Source organism: Triticum aestivum, chromosome 3A, assembly GCF_018294505.1.
Source record: "Triticum aestivum cultivar Chinese Spring chromosome 3A, IWGSC CS RefSeq v2.1, whole genome shotgun sequence".
Taxonomy (NCBI): Eukaryota; Viridiplantae; Streptophyta; class Magnoliopsida; order Poales; family Poaceae; genus Triticum; species Triticum aestivum.
In genome coordinates, this window is record NC_057800.1 from 624,248,679 (window position 1) to 624,267,235 (window position 18,557).

Genomic DNA, 18,557 nt, shown 5'->3' on the forward strand with positions numbered 1-18,557 from the left:
TTGGTTTTCCCCGAAGAGGAAGGGATGATGCAGCAGAGTAGCGTAAGTATTTCCCTCAGTTTTTGAGAACCAAGGTATCAATCTAGTAGGAGGCCACGCTCAAGTCCCTCGTACCTGCACAAAACGATAGCTACTCGCAACCAACGCGATTAGGGGTTGTCAATCCCTTCACGGTCACTTACGAGAGTGAGATCTGATAGATATAATATTTTTGGTATTTTTGGTATAAAGATGCAAAGTAAAAAGTAAAAGCAAAGTAAAAAAGCAAAGCAAGATTAAAGTGATGGAGATTGATATGATGAGAATGGACCCGGGGGCCATAGGTTTCACTAGTGGCTTCTCTCAAGAGCATAAGTATTCTACGGTGGGTGAACAAATTACTGTTGAGCAATTGATAGAATTGAGCATAGTTATGAGAATATCTAGGTATGATCATGTATATAGGCATCACGTCCGTGACAAGTAGACCGAGACGATTCTGCATCTACTACTATTACTCCACTCATCGACCACTATCTAGCATGCATCTAGAGTATTAAGTTAAAAACAGAGTAACACCTTAAGCAAGATGACATGATGTAGAGAGATAAATTCATGCAATATGAAATAAACCCCATCTTGTTATCCTCGATGGCAATGATGTAATACGTGCCTTACTGCCCCTTCTGTCACTGGGAAAGGACACCACAAGATCGAACCCAAAGCTAAGCACTTCTCCCATGGCAAGAACTACCAATCTAGTTGGCCAAACCAAATGGATAATTCGAAGAGACTTGCAAAGATAACCAATCATACATAAAAGAATTCAGAGAAGATTCAAATATTATTCATAGATAGACTTGATCATAAACCCACAATTCATCGGTCTCAACAAACACACCGCAAAAAGAAGATTACATCGATGTATTGAGATCCAAAAAGAGAGAAGAAGCCATCTAGCTACTAACTATGGACCCGAAGGTCTGAGGTAAACTACTCACACTTCATCGGAGGGGCTAGGATGATGTAGAAGCCCTCCGTGATGACGGCCCTCTTCCGGCGGAGCTCCGGAACAGGCCCCAAGATGGGATCTCGTGGATACAGAAAGTTGCGGTGGTGGAATTAGGTTTTTGGCTCCTGTTCTGATCGTTTGGGAGTACGTAGGTATATATAGGAGGAAGGAGTACGTCGGTGGAGCATCGAGGGGCCCACGAGGCAGGGGGCGCGCCCTAGGGGGGGGGGGGCGCCCCCACCCTCGTGACCGCCTCTTTTGTTCCTTGGCGTAGGGTCCAAGTCTCCTAGATCACGTTCGGTGAGAAAATCATGTTCCCGAAGGTTTTATTCTGTTTGGACTCCGTTTGATATTCTGTTTCTCCGAAACACTGAAATAGGCAAAAAACAGCAATTCTAGGCTGGGCCTCCGGTTAATAGGTTAGTCCCAAAAATAATATAAAAGTGGAAAATAAAGCCCAATATAGTCCAAAACAGTAGATAATATAGCATGGAGCAATCAAAAATTATAGATACATTGGAGACGTATCAGGCATCCCCAAGGTTAATTCCTGCTCGTCCTCGAGTAGGTAAATGATAAAAAGAGAATTTTTGATGCGGAGTGCTACTTGGCATAATTTCAATGCAAATCCTCTTAATTGTGATATGAATATTTAGATTAGAAAGATTCAAGACAAAAGTTTATATTGACATAAAAATAATAATACTTCAAGCATACTAGCAAAGCAATTATGTCTTCTCAAAATAACATGGCCAAAGAAAGTTATCCCTACAAAATCATATAGTCTGGCTATGCTCCATCTTCACCACACAAAGTATTTAAATCATGCACAACCCCGATGACAAGCCAAGCAATTGTTTCATACTCTAACTTTTTCAAAACTTTTTCAATCTTCACGCAATACATGAGCATGAGCCATGGATATAACACTATAGGTGGAATAGAATGGTGGTTGTGGAGAAGACAAAAAGGAGGGGAAGATAGTCTCACATCAACTAGGCGTATCAACGGGCTATGGAGATGCCCATCAATAGATATCAATGTGAGTGAGTAGGGATTGCCATGCAACGGATGCACTAGAGCTATAAATGTATGAAAGCTCAAAAAGTAACTAAGTGGGTGTGCATCCAACTTGCTTGCTCACGAAGACCTAGGGCAATTTGAGGAAGCCCATCATTGGAATATACAAGCCAAGTTCTATAATGTAAAATTCCCACTAGTATATGAAAGTGATAACATGAGAGACTCTCTACTATGAAGATCATGGTGCTACTTTGAAGCACAAGTGTGGTAAAAGGATAGTAGCATTGCCCCTTTTTATTTATTTTCCTTCTTTGGGCCTTCTTTTTTTATTTGGCATTTCTCTCTTTTTTATATTTTTATTGGGACAATGCTCTATTAAATGATGATCATCACACTTTTATTTATTTACAACTCAATGATTACAACTTGATTCTAAAACAAAGTATGACTCTATATGGATGCCTCCGGCGGTGTACCGGGATATGCAATGAATCAAGAGTGACAAGTATGAAGAAATTATGAACGGTGGCTTTGCCACAAATACTATGTCAACTACATGATCATGCTAAGCAATATGACAGTGATGAATGTGTCATGATGAACTAGATGGTGGAAAGTTGCATGAAATTATATCTCGGAATGGCTATGGAAATGCCATAATAGGTAGGTATGGTGGCTGTTTTGAGGATGGTATATGGTAGGTGTATGATACCGACGAAAGGTGCGCGGTATTAGAGAGGCTAGCAAAGGTGGAAGGGTGAGAGTGCGTATGATCCATGGACTCAACATTAGTCATAAAGAACTCATATACTTATTGCAAAAATCTAGAAGTTATCAAAGCAAAGTATTACGCGCATGCTCCTAGGGGGATAGATTGGTAGGAAAAGACCATCGCTCGTCCCCGACCGCCACTCATAAGGAAGACAATCAATAAATAAATCATGCTCCGACTTCATCACATAACGGTTCACCATACGTGCATGCTACGGGAATCACAAACTTTAACACAAGTATTCTTTAAATTCACAACTACTCAACTAGCATGACTCTAATATATCACCTCCATATCTCAAAACAATTATCATGCTTCAATCTTTTCTTAGTATTCAACACACTCAAAAGAAAGTTTCACAAATCTTGAATACCAAGCATATTATTATTAAGCAAATTACCATGCTATTAAGACTCTCAAAATAATTTAAGTGAAGCATGAGAGATCAATAGTTTCTTTAAAAGAAATCCACCACTGTGCTCTAAAAGATCTAAGTGAAGCACATAGAGCAAAACTACATAGCTCAAAAGATATAAGTGAAGCACATAGAGCAAAATTATAACGCTCAAAAGATATAAGTGAAGCACATAGAGTATTCTATCTAATTCTAATTCATGTATGGCTCTCTCAAAAGGTGCGTACAGCAAGGATGATTGTGGCATACTAAGACACAAAGACACAAATAATACAAGATGCTCCAAGCAAAACACATATCATGTTGGTGGATAAAAATATAGCTCCAAGTAAATTACCGATGGAGGTGGACGAAAGAGGGGATGCCTTCCGGGGCATCCCCAAGCTTCGACTTTTTGGTGTCCTTGGATTATCTTCGGGGTGCCATGGGCATCCTCAAGCTTAGGCTCTTGCCACTCCTTGTTCCATAATCCATCAAAAGAATTCACCCAAAACTTGAAAACTTCACAACACAAAACTTAAAGTAGAAAACTCGTGAGCTCCGTTAGCGAAAGAAAACAAAAGACCACTTCAAGGTACTGTAATGAACTCATTATTTATTTATATTGGTGTTAAACCTACTGTATTCCAACTTCTCTATGGATTATAAACTATTTTACTAGCCATATATTCATCAAAATAAGCAAACAACACACGACAAACAGAATCTGCCAAAAACATAACAGTCTGTAGTAATCTGTAGCTAGCGCAAGATCTGGAACCCCAAAAATTCTAAAATAAATTGCTGGACGTGAGGAATTTATCTATTAATCATATTCAAAAAGAATTAACTAAATAGAACTCTTCAAATAAAAATTAAAGCAGTTCTCGTGAGCGCTAAAGTTTCTGTTTTTTACAGCAAGTTCAACAAGACTTTCCCCAAGTCTTCCCAACAGTTCTACTTGGCCCAAACACTAATTAAACACAAAAAAAACACAACCAAAACAGAGTCTAGGTAATTTATTTATTACAAAACAGGAGCAAAAAGTAAGGAATAAAAATAAAATTGGGTTGCCTCCCAACAAGCGCTATCGTTTAACGCCCCTAGCTAGGCAAAAAAGCGAGGATAGATCTAGGTATTGCCATCTTTGGTAGGCAATCCATAAGTGGCTCTCATGATAGTTTCATATGGCAATTTTATTCTCTTTCTTGGAAAGTGTTCCATGCCCTTTTTTAATGGGAATTGAAATCTAATATTCCCTTCCTTCATATCAATAATCGCACCAACCGTTCTAAGGAAAGGTCTACCAAGAATAATAGGGCAAGAAGGATTGCAATCTATATCAAGAACAATGAAATCTACGGTCAAATAATTTCTATTTGCAACAATAAGAACATCATTAATCCTTCCCATAGGTTTCTTAATAGTGGAATCCGCAAGATGCAAGTTTAGAGAGCAATCATCAAAATTACGGAAATCTAGCAAATCACACAAAGTCTTGGGAATAGTAGAGACACTAGCACCCAAATCACACAAAGCATAAAACTCATGATCTTTAATTTTAATCTTAATAGTTGGTTCCCACTCATCATAGAGTTTTCTAGGGATAGAAACTTCCAATTCAAGTTTTTCTTCATAAGATTGCATCAAGGCATCAACGATATGTTTAGTAAACACTTTATTTTGACTATAAGCGTGAGGAGATTTTAGCACAGATTGCAACAAGGAAATACAATCAATTAAAGAGCAACTTTCATAATTAAATTCCTTGAAATCCAATATAGTGGGTTTAGCAACATCTAGATTTTTATTTCTTTCAATCCCACTTTTATCAAATTTAGCATCAAGATCAAAAGATTCAGAATTATTGGAACGGCTTCTAGGTAAAGGTGGATCATATTCAGTCCCATCATTATCAAGATTCATATTGCAAAACAAAGATTTAATAGGGGACACATCAATAACTTTTAGATCTTCATCACTATTTTCATAGGAACAACACGCTTTAATAAAGACATCTTTGGAAGCACGCATCCTAGCGGTTCTTTCCTTGCACTCATCAATGGAAATTCTCATGGCTTTGAGAGACTCATTGATATCATGCTTAGGAGGAATAGATCCAAGCTTTAAAGAATCAATCTCAAGAGAAATTCTATCAATGTTCCTAGCCAAATCATTAACTTTAAGCAATTTCTCTTCAAGCAAAGCATTAAAATTCTTTTGTGAATTCATAAACTCTTTAACACTATTCTCAAATTCAGAGGGCATCTTATTATAATTTCCATAAGAGTTGTTGTAGGAATTCCCATAATTATTAGAAGGATTACTAGGATATGGCCTAGGATTAAAATTCCCTATATAAGCGTTGTTACCAAAATTATTCCTACCGACAAAATTCACATCCATAGATTCATTGTTATTCTCAATCATAGTAGACAAGGGCAATATCATTAGGATCAGAAGAAACACTCTTAGTAGCAAATAATTTCATAAGTTCATCCATCTTTCCACTCAAAACATTGATTTCTTCTATCGCATGCACTTTTTTATTAGAGGATCTTTCAGTATGCCATTGAGAATAATTAACCATAATATTATCTAGGAGTTTAGTAGCATCTCCTAAAGTGATTTCCATAAAAGTGCCTCCCGCGGCCGAATCTAAAAGATTTCTAGAAGCAAAATTCAATCCGGCATAAATTTTTTGTATAATCATCCACAAATTCAAACCATGAGTAGGGAAATTACGTATCATTAATTTCATTCTCTCCCAAGCTTGTGCAACATGTTCATGATCAAGTTGTTTAAAGTTCATAATATCGTTTCTAAGAGAGATGATCTTAGCGGGAGGAAAATACTTAGAGATAAAAGCATCTTTGCACTTGTTCCATGAATCAATACTATTCTTAGGCAAAGACGAAAACCAAGCTTTAGCACGATCTCTAAGCGAAAAAGGAAATAGCTTCAATTTAACGACATCATTATTGACATCTTTTTTCTTTTGCATATCACATAAATCAACGAAGCTATTCAGATGAGTAGCGGCATCTTCACTAGGAAGGCCGGAGAATTGATCTTTCATAACAAGATTCAACAAAGCAGCATTGGTTTCACAAGATTCAGTGTTAGCAAGAGGAGCAATCAGAGTGCTAAGGAAATCATTATTATTGGTATTGGTGAAGTCACACAATTTGGTAGTATCTTGAGCCATCGCGGCAGACAAGCAATCTAACACACGAGCAAACAAAAAGCAAGCGGGCAAAAGAGGCAAATAGAGAGGGAGGATAGAGAAAGAGGGCGAATAAAACCGAAATGGTGAAGTGGGGGAGAGGAAAACGAGAGGCAAATGGAAAATAATGTAATGCGAGAGATAGGGATTGTCATGGGTACTTGGTATGTTGACTTTTTGCGTAGACTCCCCGGCAACGGCACCAGAAATTCTTCTTGCTACCTCTTGAGCTTGCGTTGGTTTTCCCCGAAGAGGAAGGGATGATGCAGCAGAGTAGCATAAGTATTTCCCTCAGTTTTTGAGAACCAAGGTATCAATCCAGTAGGAGGCCACGCTCAAGTCCCTCGTACCTGCACAAAACGATAGCTACTCGCAACCAACACGATTAGGGGTTGTCAATCCCTTCACGGTCACTTACGAGAGTGAGATCTGATAGATATAATATTTTTGGTATTTTTGGTATAAAGATGCAAAGTAAAAAGTAAAAGCAAAGTAAAAAGCAAAGCAAGATTAAAGTGATGGAGATTGATTTGATGAGAATAGACCCGGGGGCCATATGTTTCACTAGTGGCTTCTCTCAAGAGCATAAGTATTCTACGGTGGGTGAACAAATTACTGTTGAGCAATTCACAGAATTGAGCATAGTTATGAGAATATCTAGGTATGATCATGTATATAGGCATCACGTCCGTGACAAGTAGACCGAAACGATTCTGCATCTACTACTATTACTCCACTAGAGTATTAAGTTAAAAACAGAGTAACGCCTTAAGCAAGATGACATGATGTAGAGAGATAAATTCATGCAATATGAAATAAACCCCATCTTGTTATCCTCGATGGCAACGATGCAATACGTGCCTTGCTACCCCTTCTGTCACTGGGAAAGGACACTGCAAGATCGAACCCAAAGCTAAGCATTTCTCCCATGGCAAGAACTACCAATCTAGTTGGCCAAACCAAACGGATAATTCGAAGAGACTTGCAAAGATAACCAATCATACATAAAAGAATTCAGAGAAGATTCAAATATTATTCATAGATAGACTTGATCATAAACCCCCAATTCATCGTTCTCAACAAACACACCTCAAAAGGAAGATTTCATCGAATAGATCTCCACAAGAGAGGGGGAGAACTTTGTATTGAGATTCAAAAAGAGAGAAGAAGCCATCTAGCTACTAACTATGGACCCGAAGGTTTGAGGTAAACTACTCACACTTCATCGGAGGGGCTAGGATGATGTAGAAGCCCTCCGTGATGACGGCCCTCTTCCGGCGGAGCTCCGGAACAGGCCCCAAGATGGGATCTCATGGATACAGAAAGTTGCGGCGGTGGAATTAGGTTTTTGGCTCCTGTTCTGATCGTTTGGGGGTACGTAGGTATATATAGGAGGAAGGAGTACGTCGGTGGAGCATCGAGGGGCCCACGAGGCAGGGGCGCGCCCTAGGGAGGGGCGCCCCCACCCTCGTGACCGCCTCTTTTGTTCCTTGGCGTAGGGTCCAAGTCTCCTGGATCACGTTCCGTGAGAAAATCACGTTCTCGAAGGTTTTATTCCATTTGGACCCCGTTTGATATTCTGTTTCTCCGAAACACTGAAATAGGCAAAAAAACAGCAATTCTGGGCTGGGCCTCCGGTTAATAGGTTAGTCCCAAAAATAATATAAAAGTGGAAAATAGAGCCTAATATAGTCCAAAACAGTAGATAATATAGCATGGAGCAATCAAAAATTATAGATACGTTGGAGACGTATCAGTGTGCATCCAACTTGCTTGCTCACGAAGACCTAGGGCATTTGAGGAAGCCCATTGTTGGAATATACAAGCCAAGTTCTATAATTAAAAATTCCCACTAGTGTATGAAAGTGACAAAACAAGAGACTCTCTATCATAAAGATCATGGTGCTACTTTGAAGCACATGTGTGGAAAAAGAGGATAGTAGCATTGTCCCTTTTTATTTATTTTCTTCTTTTTGGGCCTTTTTTTTATTTGGGACAATGCTATATTAATGATGATCATCACATTTCTTTTTATTTACAACTCAATGATTACAACTCGATACTAGAACAAAATATGACTCTATATGAATGCCTCCGGCGATGTACCGGGAAGGGTAATGAATCAAGAGTGACATGTATGATAAATTATGCATGGTGGCTTTGCCACAAATACGATGTCAACTACATGATCATGCAAAACAATATGACAATGATGAAGCGTGTCATAAATGAAACGGTGGAAAGTTGCATGGCAATATATCTCGGAATGGCTATGGAAATGCCATAATAGGTAGGTATGGTGGCTGTTTTGAGGAAGATATAAGGAGATTTATGTGTGATAGAGCGTATCATATCATGGGGTTTGGATGCACTGGCGAAGTTTGCACCAACTCTCAAGGTGAGAAACGACAATGCACGGTACCGAAGAGGCTAGCAATGATGGAAGGGTGAGAGTGCGTATAATCCATGGACTCAACATTAGTCATAAAGAACTCACATACTTATTGCAAATATCTACAAGTCATCAAAAACCAAGCATTACACACATACTGCTAGGGAGATAGATTGGTAGGAAAAGACCATCGCTCGTCCCCGACCGCCACTCATAAGGAAGACAATCAAAGAACACCTCATGTTTCAAATTTGTTACACAACGGTTGCCATACGTGCATGCTACGGGACTTGCAATCTTCAACACAAGTATTTCTCAAATTCACAACTACTCAACTAGCACAACTCTAATATCACCATCTTTATATCTCAAAACAATTATCAAGTATCAACCTTCTCATAGTATTCAATGCACTTTCTATGATAGTTTTTATTATACCCATCCTAGATGCCTATCATATTAGGACTAATTTTATAACAAAAGAAAATTACTATGCTGCTCTAAAAGACTCTCAAAATAATATAAGTGAAGGATGAGAGACCAATAATTTCTATGAAATAAAATCACCAGCGTGCTCTAAAAGATATAAGTGAAGCACTAGAGCAAAATTATCTAGCTCAAAAGATATAAGTGAAGGACTAGAGCAAAATTATCTAGCTCAAAAGATATAAGTGAAGCACATAGAGTATTCTAATAAATTCCAATTCATGTGTGTCTCTCCCAAAAGGTGTGTACAGCAAGGATGATTGTGGTAAACTAAAAAGCAAAGACTCAAATCATACAAGACGCTCCAAGCAAAACACATATCATGTGGTGAATAAAAATATAGCCTCAAGTAAAGTTACCGATGGAAGAAGACGAAAGAGGGGATGCCTTCTGAGGCATCCCCAAGCTTATTTGGTTGTCCTTGAATTTTACCTTGGGGTGCCTTGGGCATCCCCAAGCTTAGGCTCTTGCCACTCGTTGTTCCATAATCCATCAAATCTTTACCCAAAACTTGAAAACTTCACAACACAAAACTCAACAGAAAATCTCATGAGCTCCGTTAGTATAAGAAAACAAACCACCACTTAAGGTACTGTAATGAACTCATTCTTTATTTATATTGGTGTTAAACCTACTGTAGTCCAACTTCTCTATGGTTCACACCCTCCGATATTAGACATAGACTCTGTCAAAAAAAGAACAGTCTGCAGTAATCTGTAGGTTTCGAATACTTCTGTAACCCCAAAAATTCTTAAATAAATTGGTGGACGTGAGGAATTTTCTATTAATCATCTGTGAAAATAATCAACCTAATCACACTCTCTAGTAAAAAAATGGAAGCAAATCTCGTGAGCGCTAAAGTTTCTGTTTTTTACAGCAAGATCACTAAAACTTCCCCCAAGTCTTCCCAAAGGTTCTACTTGGCACAAACACTAATTAAAAGCATAAAACGACATCTAAACAGAGGCTAGATGAATTATTTATTACTAAAAATAATAAAAAAGCAATAAAATAAAATAAAATTGGGTTGCCTCCCAACAAGCGCCATCGTTTAACGCCCCTAGCTAGGCATAAAAGCAAGAATAGATCTAGGTATTATCATATTTGGTATGCAATTCATAGGTGGCTCTCATAATAGATTAATAAGGTAATTTAATTTTTTTCTAGGAAAGTGTTCCTTGCCTTTCCTTAATGGAAATTTGAATCTAATATTCCCTTCTTTCATATCAATAATTGCACCAATCGTTCTAAGGAAAGGTCTACCAAGAATAATAGGACATGTAGGATTGCAATCAATGTCAAGAACAATGAAATCTACGGGCACATAATTCCTATTTGCAACAATAAGAACATCATTAATCCTTCCCATAGGTTTCTTAATAGTCGAATCCGCAAGATGCAAATTTAAAGAACAATCATCAAATTCACGGAAACCTAACACATCAGACAAAGTTTTTGGAATCGTGGAAACACTAGCACCCAAATCACATAAAGCATAGCATTCATGATCTCTAATTTTTATTTTAATAGTAGGTTCCCACTCATCATGAAGTTTTCTAGGGATAGAAACTTCTAATTCAAGCTTTTCTTTGTAAGATTGCATCAAAGTATCAACAATATGTTTGGTAAAAGCTTTATTTTTACTATAAACATGCGGAGAATTTAGCACAGATTGCAACAAGGAAATACAATCTATCAAAGAGCAATATCATAATTAAATCCCTTAAAATCCAAAATAGTGGGTTCATTGCTATGTAAAGTTTTGACCTCTTCAATCCCACTTTTACCAATTTTTGCATCAAGATCTAGAAACCCCGAATTATTGGGATGCCTTTTAACTAAAGTTGACTCATCTCCAGTCCCATCATTATCAAGATTCATATTGCAAAACAAAGACTTAATAGGAGACACATCAATCACTTTTAGATCTTCATCCTTATTATCATCAAAATTAGAAGAACACGCTTTTATAAGGCAATCCTTTTTAGCACGCATCCTAGCGGTTCTTTCTTTGCACTGATCAATGGAAATACTCATGGCTTTGAGAGACTCATTGATACCATGCTTAGGTGGAATAGATCTAAGTTTCAAAGAATCAACATCAAGAGAAATTCTATCCACGTTCCTAGCCAACTCATCAATCTTAGACAATTTTTCTTCAATCAAAGCATTGAAACTATTTTGCGAACTAATAAATTCTTTAATACTAGATTCAAAATCAGAGGGCATCTTATTATTATTACCATAAGAATTTTTGTAGGAATTACCATAATTATTAGAGGAATTATTAGGATACGACCTAGGATTAAAGTTTCCTCTATACACGTTATTACCAAATTGTTCGTACCAAAAAAATTCACATCCATAGATTCATTATTATTCTAAATCAAGGTAGACAGAGGCATATCATTAGGATCAGAAGAAACACTCTTATTAGCAAACAATTTCATAAGTTCATCTATCTTTCCACTCAAAACATTAATTTCTTCTATAGCATGAACCTTTTTACTTGTAGCTCTTTCGGCGTGCCATCGAGAATAATTAACAATAATATTATCTAGGAGTTTGGTAGCTTCTCCTAAAGTGATTTCCATAAAAGTGCCTCCCACGGCCGAATCTAAAAGATTTCTAAAAGCAAAATTCAATCCAGCATACAATTTTTGTATGATCATCCACAAATTCAAACCATGTGTAGGGCAATTACGTATCATTAGTTTAATTCTCTCCCAAGGTTGTGCAACATGCTCATGGTCTAGTTGCTTAAAATTCATAATATCGTTTCTAAGAGAGATGATCTTAGCGGGAGGAAAATACTTAGAGATAAAAGCATCTTTGCACTTGTTCCAAGAATCAATACTATTTTTAGGCGAAGAAGAAAACCAAGTTTTAGCACGATCTCTAAGCGAAAATGGGAATAGCTTCAATTTAACAATATCATTATCCACATCTTTCTTCTTTTGCATATCACACAAATCAACAAAGTTGTTTAGATGGGTAGCGGCATCTTCGCTAGGAAGGCCAGAAAACGGATCTTTCATGACAAGATTCAACAAAGTAGTATTAATCTCACAAGATTCAGCATCGGTAAGAGGAGCAATCGGAGTGCTAATAAAATGATTATTGTTGGTATTGGAAAAATCACACAATTTACTATTATCTTGAGCCATCGTGACAAACAATCCAACACACAAGCACACAAGAAGCGAGAGAAAAAGTGGCGAACGGAAAAGAGGGTGAGTGGAAAAGAGGGCGAATATATCGGCAAGGGTGAAGTGGGGGAGAGGAAAACAAGAGGCAAATGGCAAATAATGTAATGTAAGGGATAAGAGTTTGTGATGGGTACTTGGTATGTCTTGACTTGTGGTAGATCTCCCCGGCAACAGCGCTAGCAATCCTTCTTGCTACCTCTTGAGCACTGCGTTGGTTTTCCCTTGAAGAGGAAAGGGTGATGCAGCAAAGTAGCGTAAGTATTTCCCTCAGTTTTTGAGAACCAAGGTATCGATCCAATAGGAGACTACACGCAAGTCCCTGGTACCTACACAAACAAATAAGAACCTCGCAACCAACGCGATAAAGGGGTTGTCAATCCCTTCACGGTCACTTACGAGAGTGAGATCTGATAGAGATAATAAGATAAATATTTTTGGTATTTTTATGATATAGATTGGAAAATAAAGATTGCAAAATAAAATAGATTAGAAACTTATATGATAAAAAATAGACCCGGGGGCCATAGGTTTCACTAGTGGCTTCTCTCAAGATAGCATAAGTATTACGATTACGGTGGGTGAACAAATTACTATCGAGCAATTGATAGAAAAGTGAATAATTATGAGAATATCTATGCATGATCATGTATATAGGCATCACGTCCGCAACAAGTAGACCGAAACGATTCTGCATCTACTACTATTACTCCACACATCGACCGCTATCTAGCATGCATCTAGAGTATTAAGTTCATAAGAACAGAGTAATGCATTAGGCAATATGACATGATGTAGAGGGATAAACTCAAGCAATATGATATAAATCCCATATTTTTATCCTCGATGGCAACAATACAGTACGTGCCTTGCTGCCCCTGCTGTCACTGGGAAAGGACACCGCAAGATTGAACCCAAAGCTAAGCACTTTTCCCATTGCAAGAAAGGTTAATCCAGTAGGCCAAACCAAACTGATAATTCAAAGAGACTTGCAAAGATAACCAATCATACATAAAAGATTTTAGAGAAGAATCAAATATTGTTCATAGATAAACTTGATCATAAACCCACAATTCATCGGATCTCGACAAACACACCGCAAAAAGAGTTACATCAAATAGATCTCCAAGAAGATCGAAGAGAACATTGTATTGAGATCCAAAGAGAGAGAAGAAGCCATCTAGCTAATAACTATGGACCCAAAGGTCTGTGGTAAACTACTCACACATCATCGGAGAGGCTATGGTGTTGTTGAAGAAGCCCTCCGTGATCGATTTCCCCTCCGGCGGAGCTCCGGAAAAGGCCCCAAGATGGGATCTCTTGGGTACAAAAGGTTGCGGCGGTGGAAATAGGGTTTCGTGGTGCTCCTGGATGTTTTTGGGGTATATGGATATATATAGGAGGAAGAAGTAGGTCGATGGAGCTATGAGGGGCCCATGAGGGTGGGGCGCCTCGTGGCCGCCTCGTTTCTTTCTTGACGTCTACTCCAAGTCCCCTAGATCATGTTTGTTCCAAAAATAACGCTCCCGAAGGTTTCATTCCGTTTGGATTCCGTTTGATATTCCTTTTCTGTGAAACACTGAAATAGGCAAAAAAACAACAATTTGCACTGGGCCTTGGGTTAGTAGGTTAGTCCCAAAAATAATATAGAAGTGTATAACAAAGCCGATTAAACATACAAAACAGATAATATAATAGCATGGAATAATCAAAAATTATAGATACGTTGGAGACGTATCAGTTGCTGCCGCCGTCCGCGTCACTACCACTCGAAGACCTCAGCACGACAGTCACATCAGACACCATGCTTTCTGGATCATTCCACAGAGAGCATGGTCGTCCCCAGCAGCCCTGACATTAGAAGTCATCACATGCCTCGGAGACGTGTATGGGAGCAAAGAGCCCTCCTGCACGGCAAGAGGACGACACCCAGGAGGAGTCAGATTCGCCTTTGCTAACGCCGAATCTCTTCCGTGACTCCTCCCCAGCGCCACGAAGGGAAGAAGAATGGGGAGCGATTGACTACCATGCGCCATGCCCACTACGGGCCTCGACATGGTGTCGTTCGCATCCCCTCCCACTAAGGTCAAGGCTACGGGCGGCCCGGCGGCGAACACGCCGGAGTTGCCACCTCCGTCGTTGTTGCCGCGCCGCTCGACTACCCCTTTCATATCTAGGAAAAGCCTCAGGATGGAGGAGCCCACCACATCTATGATGATACGTGGTTTTATCACAATTATCATCATAGAAGTGTTATAAGCATGACAGATTTTTTTCTATTCGGCCCATAATGTCATGGATGTGTCTTTTTTTGTAGTGATAGGACGCTAACCCATTAGACCACCTTTTCTCTTTCTTTGTTTATTCATTCTTTTCTTTCTCTCTCTTCATCTCAACCAATCACATGCTATTGACCAGACATATGAGGAAGAAAATGAGAAGTGTGGCTCCGTAGACATATACATAGGGGCTCAAAATGGACATGCCCGGTCACTGACCAGGCGCGTCCACGAGCGTTTAAGGGGTCATATTTGATATGTTCGACTGTAAATGCTCTTATATAAAGAAAACAGTGGAGACAAGCTCTAGTTTGCACAAATAAAAATTAACTCAAAATGTAATGGAAGAGATATAATGGCGCCGAGCTGTCGTGTGCAGGATGAGACTAGCCACAATGGGGAGTAACTTAGACTAGTAACATGCCTATGTTACTACCTCTATAGTGAAAAGTAACATATGTGTGGTAACATGCAATACTTCATTTATTAGGCTATAGACTCATCTTGCCTTGATATGTGTGATGTTACTTATACTATTAGTAACTAGCTTCTCTTTCTTCATTTATTGCTTGCCACATCATCTATTTTATCTGGATATGTGTGATGTTACTACCTATGTTACTCCTACTGTGGGTAGTCTGATAGTTGTCTCTTGGCTGGATTGATCTGGAAATTAAATAACACTACATGTATGTGGACTTGAGATGTGGTTAGTAGTAGAGAGGGCAGCTTTTTTTCCTTTTACCAGAGGCGATAGGGCATTGTGGTTCACATGGGATAACACTGTTGATAATTAAATGAGAAATATGGGGCCTATAAACAGCTGGAGGATGACATACACGACAGTAATATGGCGTTGTGCTTGATCGCTACGAAGACTGACGTGCATGATAAGGCCTCCAAACATCATTTTTGCTTTTCTAACACATAGTTCACCCATTCTTCACTATGATAACTGATCCAAACAAAAAGAAAGAGACAATTACACACTTCAACAAAGACACGACTTCATTGACTGCTACTACAAGTGCACTCGATACTTTTTCCATCTCCTTATGTCCATTGCCATCTTCCTCAAGGCATTTGCTTCTTCTTAGACCTCGGCATTTCCCGGATGGGCCGGGTTTCAAAGAGCCCAACCCCAAAATCCCAAGCCCGGGCATGGTTTGGCCCATGGCCCGGGAAAATGCCCATTTTTCATATATAAAACAATAAAATAACTATTTTCGGGGGTTATTACTATAATACTATGTTTATATTTATATAAAAAACTTGAAAATCATGTTTTTACAGGCTTCGATCCTGGCTGCGGGCTGGAAAGTGAGGCCCGTGCCTGGTCCGGGCGCTGGGCTTCGGGCCGGGCCTCCCATGCCTAGGTTTACGTCTTCTATGTCTCTAGATGAAGAAATTGAGAAATAGCCTCATATGCCATCTCATCTCTAGCAACTTCTGCACTAGACCTCTATGAATCAATAGATCGATGTATTCTTCTTTCCAGTACAAAAAATTGCAACCTTTCTGCACAACATTAAGCCAACATTTGGCTCACATTGCTTGAAAACGAAGAACAACAGATATATGAGCACTTAATTTGTCCTTCAAACAATTGTACAATCCCATCCAGGGTGTTTTCCGTCTTGAAGACCCGACGCAACACCATCTGCCAATTATCGTCTCATTTTATTAGCAGGAGAGGCGAGCAAACGAATTGGTGGATAACGACAGAGGATCCCGCGCCAGCGGCATATGAGAACATGCCGACATGAAGTGGAGGGGTGAGATGCAGGTGCCAAGAGAGCTCCAGGTGGCTTTGTGCTCCCATTCCTGCTAAAATGCGGCTCTACGATGCCCTTCTCGTGGATGAGCTCGTGGCAGCTATGGGCCGTGAGAGAATCTATGTGGGTAGGGAGGTCGGTGGGGGCTGCGGTATGTCAGTGTGCGTGCATGGTGGACGGTGAAGACAAGTAGGGTGTCGCCGGTGTGGAGGTGGTCAAGTGGGGTAGAGAAGCGGCCACGTGAGAAAAGAGAATCTTTTGTTGGGAACAGGTTTCGGCTGCTCAAATTTGAGAGCTGACAGATGCTTTTAAAAAGTTTGAGCAGCTAAACCTTTTGGGAGTTGGGCTAGGTGCAACTTTACTCCAACAAGGTAATCTTACGAGGAGTTAAGCCCTTTTAGAAGTTTGGCTAGAGATGCTCTTAGTAATTAGTCGGCTGATATTTTTAGAATGTCTCTCTCTCTCTCTCTCTCTGTAACATTCTGCTTCCACCCTCCTCATGCATCGTCCACTCTAGCCCGCCTCTGGCGAAGCTTGACCTCTCAAATTTCCAGACATCTGATGTTTGTCAGTGTATTCGATAATCAAGCAGTACTACATTATAAGAGAAAAGGCATTCTCCCGTGCATGGGAGGTCCCATACATGTAGGCGCCCTTGATCAATTGGAGATTCGTGAACATGTAGTTGGGTATTGGCTACAGTATTGCTATGCTCTTTTGTATTGATTCTACTACATCACCTCGTCTGACATCTTTTGCCCATGTCTTTTGGCCACCTTTTTCCTCCAACGCCACCCTTCTCTCATCTATAATACCTAAATAGTTCATACCCACTAAACTAATTCCCTTGACATGTAGGCCATCCACATCACCAAGCTAGCCACATCAGTGTTTCCTCAATAGCTTACAGGTGGAGCCCAGTGATAACCCACAAGTGTAGGGGATCACAACAGTTTTCGAGCGTAGAGTATTCAACCCAAATTTATTGATTCGACACAAGGGGAGCCAAAGAATATTCTCAAGTATTAGAAGCTGAGTTGTCAATTCAACCACACCTGGAAACTTAATATCTGCAGCAAAGTATTTAGTAGCAAAGTAATATGATAGTAGTGGTAACGGTAGCAAAAGTAATAGTTTTGGTTTTATAGTGATTGTAACAGTAGGAACGGAAAAGTAAATAAGCGAAGAACAATATGTGACAAGCACGTAGGCAATGGATCAGTGGTGGATAATTATGTCGGATGTGATTCCTCATGCAATAATTATAACATAGGGTGACACGGAACTAGCTCTAGTTCATCAATGTAATGTAGGCATGTATTCCGAATATAGTCATACATGCTTATGGAAAAGAACTTGCATGTCATCTTTTGTCCTACCCTTCTGTGGCAGCGGGGTCCTATTGGAAACTAAGGGATATTAAGGCCTCCTTTTAATAGAGTACCGGACCAAAGCATTAACACATAGTGAATACATGAACTTCTCAAACTACGGTCATCACCGGTAAGTATCCCGATTATTGTCACTTCGGGGTTAATACATCATAACACATAATAGGTGACTATAGACATGCAAGATAGGATCAAGAACTCACATGTATTCATGAAAACATAATAGGTTCAGATCTGAAATCATGGCACTCGAGCCCTAGTGACAAGCATTAAGCATAGCAAAGTCATAGCAACATCAATCTCAGAACATAGTGGATACTAGGGAACAAACCCTAACAAAACTAACTCGATTACATGATAAATCGCATCCAACCCATCACCGTCCAGCAAGCCTACAATGGAATTACTCACGTATGGCGGTGAGCATCATGAAATTGGTGATAAAGGAAGGTCCATGATGACGATGGCGATGGATTCCCCTCTCTGGAGCTCCGAACGGACTCCAGATCAGCCCTCCCAGGAGAGATTAGGGCTTGGCGGCGGCTCCGTATCGTAAAATGCGATGAATCCTTCTCTCTTATTTTTCTCTCCCTAAACACAAATATATAGAGTTGGAGTTGAG